The 4,868-nt window shown below is 35.9% G+C and overlaps 1 long non-coding RNA gene across 1 annotated transcript; it reads left to right on the plus strand.

The window, feature by feature from the left end:
• The first annotated feature begins 2,279 nt into the window (after positions 1 to 2,279).
• LOC134805651 (uncharacterized) lies at positions 2,280 to 2,845 on the plus strand. Its single transcript, XR_010146342.1, has 2 exons — positions 2,280 to 2,336; positions 2,537 to 2,845. It is a non-coding gene; the product is annotated as an uncharacterized LOC134805651 (long non-coding RNA).
• The last annotated feature ends 2,023 nt before the right edge of the window (positions 2,846 to 4,868 follow it).

The following is a 4,868-nucleotide window of genomic DNA, read 5'->3' on the forward strand; positions in this document are numbered from 1 at the left end:
TCTCAACGGATTCTCGTGTAATTTCATGTGCAAGTTCTATAGTTAATTTTTTATTATCATTATTCAGTTTTTTTTTAATGGTGGAGGCACGAGGAACTATTCATGTTATTGCTAAATTTAGAGACTTAGACAGGGCACGTTGCTCGTAATGACGCTGACCCGGCTGACCACAGGGGATAGGTTCTTAACTGGCGACTACGTACGAAAAATAGAGCCTTGGAAATACCTCCTACAAGCTGTACTGACGGTCTGCTCAGGATCGCAAAATAAAAGAACTAAAGACAGAAATTGAACGAGGATTCTTGGGATAGGTCTTTGAACCTGTAGAGTACACCTTTTAACCAAGCTAATATGATGAATAGCGCAACCAAAGGAGCACAAATATTGTTTTTCACCTGAACTTATACGAAACTAATGATCTGGCCGACTAGCCGACTAGTCGGCCGACTAATCGGCCATTCAAGTGCCGATTAGTCGGCTAGTCGGCCAAATCAATAGTCGGTACATCACTAATTAAAATGTTAATATTTTAATAGAAACACTAACAATACACAGTTACGCCGTATGAGTTGCAATTTAGAAATCACTTGCTAACAAACCTACGTATATTTTAGTAACACAATTTAAATACACCGAAAAAATTATATGAATTATTAGATAATACTTACGTACATTGTATAAAAAATGTTACAACACTTTAAAAACAAATTCGGATTGGCCCAGTGCACTGCTGTGTTCGAATTGCAAAGAAAGAAACAATTAAGCAAGCGAGTAAATTAATAGACATTTTTTGATGATTTAGATAAAACAACTAGGGCTGTCAAGCCCCATATTTTTGCCTACTTGCAGTAAATGCTTGTAAAGTATTATTATGTCCACAAATAAAATTTGCAAGGTATAAAATTCTTCCTGTCTAAAGTTATAAATTGCCATATATGCGGATATAATTAGTTATAGTATCATATAACTAATTATATCCGTTTTAACATTGCGAAATTAGTAAACATGTTTTTAACGATTTGCGCAACCGGTAGCAAATAAGTATTACAAAGCATATTTAAATTATAGCACTAACCCTTGCCCGTGACTTCGGCTGAGTATTCTGACGATAAAAGTTATTGGTAAAATCTTACATTACATTAGTGCCTGCCTACTTGCTTACCAATAATTTTACAGCTGATACTTAGTACTCAATTCCTGAAGTATATTTATGTATGATACATTATAGGTTTAACATTATAATGTTCACTTGTAACTGAAATATGCGATTTTCTTAAAACTAAAAACTCAGATTATATTTGCGAGTTACAGAGCTGAACAAATATACAGACTTAGTTCATGATAGGCATAAAATAAAATAACGGCTACCCTATGTTTTGCATATGTATGAAATGCAATCTAATTTGAAACCTAAAATCAGCAGGCTAGGACTGATAGGGCACTATATTCATACATAAGTAGTTAATGCATTTAGAACTAATCATTCACTGAAGGTGCCTTGTTGAATAAATTTTAATTACTGTCTCAGATTACAAACAAAGTGCGCCTCGGCACGTGTCGCTTTATTTCATTAAGTATTCATATGAAACATGATCCGTTATAGCGTGAGTAACGATACAGAGGCGTTATGTCTATCAATAATTGTGGCATAGCTGAAACTATTTTTAAACTCATTTTCCGATGTGGAAATATAATAAACTAAAATTCAAGTCGTTTTTATTTTCAAGTCTTGTTTTTCGATATAATTTTCCTAGTTAGGTAAATTAGTATTATGTTTTGCTTAAGATTTTCATATATTTGAATTATAAAACAAACAAATGTGAATGTGATAAGAGTAAATTAGAGATCATATTTTACAATTTATTAAACGTTTCGGAGGTTTACCTTACAAAGGTAGAAACAGTAACCAGTCCGTTTATTTTTATTCTTTGATATGCAATTGGATATCTATCGTATCTCATACTCTGTCACTTGTTTATTTATGTAATATGCTTGAAGTATGACTAGGACGAAAGCAGTTCCGTGTGTTCATACAAACGTACTGTGTTTTGTCTTGTGTTTACATGTACCTATGGAACTTTATACTAAAATAAAATTGATCTTTATTTTTCAATGAGTAAGACTGATTTTGCAATAACCTTAAGGATGTAACTGTTTTACACCAACGGTACTACTGATTTTGCATTAGACTCATATTAATACTATATTTTAAACTTTAATACGATTAAACTAAGATTCAAACAGATTCGCTCATAAACAAAATTCAATTCAATCGTCATACCCACGTCACAAGTATCAACCAATGACAAGCTCAGGCCTACATCGCGCTTATCATAGTCTAATAAAACATGGTCTTCCATTCCCAGAGTGACACGGGGCTACGTCACAACAACATGGCCGCTATATATAGCGCTATCGCATATTATCATATAGCGCTGTCGCATGATGACGTAAGCCCGTGTCAGTTAGGTGACCTAGAAAAGACGGGAATGGAGTACCAGGCGGAGTATATTATTATACCATGGCGCTTATGAAGTTTTTTGTTATGTTTCATATAAATAAAAATGGCGATGCCTAGGTTGCTGGATGTTGACGATCGGACATCCCAACACGTAAATCATGCTTTGGTCTGGCCAACCAAAGAATGTTGTGTTGATCTAGAACTAGAGGGGACTCTGTACCTACGCGGTCGATAGGTATGGATAACCACACCCGGAGGGGTTTCACTCAAGCACGTAAAACGCGACCTTACGCCGGGGTTCGGGGTTCAGCACCTTGGAGGTTCATTCATGTTCTGTGACGCTGACGAGCTGATCAGTCATGTTGTGTCAAACGCCATAGTCAACCGAGCAGTACACTGAGAGAAAAAACTAACAAAAACACACTTAGAATTACAAAAATAAAACTTAATCCGGGGACAAGGAGAGTCAACTAATAGGAACAAATTGACTTTTGCAATTTCCATTTAGTAGGAAATACAACTTCTATATTTGTAATTTGAAGTATGCTAGAGTAATTTCAGAAATTTGGTTTTGTTATTCCGAGAGGTGCTTTAGCAATATCGGAGGTGATGACGTCATGGGTGAAAACTAACCGTTTTGTAATTCTAAGCGTGCTTTAGCAATATCGGAGACGATGACGTCATAGGTTTTACTAAACTGTACTGCGATTCCAAGCTAGCTGTTGTTATTCTAGAGATAATGACGTCACAGGCAAAAACTAAACTGTTTGCAATTCCTCCGCCCCTAGCAAACGGGCGCCGCGGGAGCATGTCGCGCGCGTGGTAGCTACCCGTCTCTATTTCTGTCTGTATGAATAAAAAAGCATTTGGTAGTATATCTCTGTACTAAAGAGGCACTATAAAAGCCTGTCGAGATATTCTACCCATTCCTTTCTTATTCATACAGTCAGAAAGAGACTAGTACCTAGTTATTACGCGCGCAACATGCTCTCGCGGCGCACCTGTGCTAGGGAGGTTGGAATTGCAAACAGTTTAGATTTACCTTTGATGTCATTATCACTAGAATAACAACAGCTAGCTCGAAGTTGCAGAACAATATATTCCTGTAGATCCCAACTACACAGTAGGTCGCGGGTTAATATGGCCATGGCCCACAATATATCCTAAATTTATTATTTAACTTAAGTATGTTTTAAACAAAGAAGACACGAGACACGCCCGCCCGACATCCGACACAATACTAACTAACCAAATGAACGTAGCAAGTCGCTGTGTTGGTATTACAAAACTCGTTTAGTGATTGGTACAACAATGAACATAAACACAACAAGTCTATCTACTAAATACGAGTAAACTTTGTAATGTCGCTATAGTAACAACTGAATTGTTATTTTAAATGGGGTAATGTTATTCCCGCGAACTCGTTTTTTAGATATTACAAAACTATGTAAGTGAGACATTTACTAAAATCATAACTTGAAATCACAGATGCTTTTTTCCAAAAATCACAAACTTTACTAGTAAAAATCGGAGAATTTTAGTAGTAATAAAAATGGATTGTAACAGATACTGAACTTTGTTTAATGCTCCATTTACTAAAGTCTGTTTGCTGAAATTAGATTTAGTATTACTGAGCTGTTTGTAGAAATAAATAAATTTTACAGAAATAGTGAAACTTCCATGATTACTACTAAAACTTCATTTTTTCCCCCAGTACAGAACTGTTTATTAATTCCTGGTGGTGATTTTTCTCTCAGTGTAGCTTGGGGCCCTATGAGGGCTTACGCCTGGGTTGAGCACCTGGGAGTCCTTGCATACATCTAAGACTGGCCACCTTGAGATGTGTGTTGCGAACAGCTTTTGCTATTTTTAACAACTAAATAAATTTAGTTTCTTTCTAATCCTAAGAAAACAATGCTGTCATAAAATGCATTCAAAACCACTTGAATATCTATAACAGAATCAAAACAGAATGAGTGTTTAAAATCGCACCAAGCAAGATACAAAAAACATGTCGCTGAGAAAACGTTAATTCTGAACAATCGAAACGCAATCGAGCATTTGTTAAACGCGATTGGGAACGGAACGGAGTCTCGTTCTAAAATTAAATAATAAAACGCGCTCCTTTTGATGGTATGTTAATCATGATGGTTCAACAAACCCAATTGGGAAGTCTAGACCAAAATGTGAACTATACTTCTCAATCCATATACATAAGTATGATACGAGTGTTTAAAATTGCACCAAGCAAGAAAACGCTAATTCTGAACAATCGAAACGCAATCGAGCATTCGTTAAACGCGATTGGGAACGGAACGGAATCTCGTTCGAAAATCTTCTATACATATAATAAAGCTGAAGAGGGTCGAAAGTCTGTACATGGAAGATATTCGAAAAAAAGTTGGCT

The sequence above is a fragment of the Cydia splendana genome, unplaced genomic scaffold, assembly GCF_910591565.1.
Source record: "Cydia splendana unplaced genomic scaffold, ilCydSple1.2 scaffold_47_ctg1, whole genome shotgun sequence".
Lineage (NCBI taxonomy): Eukaryota > Metazoa > Arthropoda > Insecta > Lepidoptera > Tortricidae > Cydia > Cydia splendana.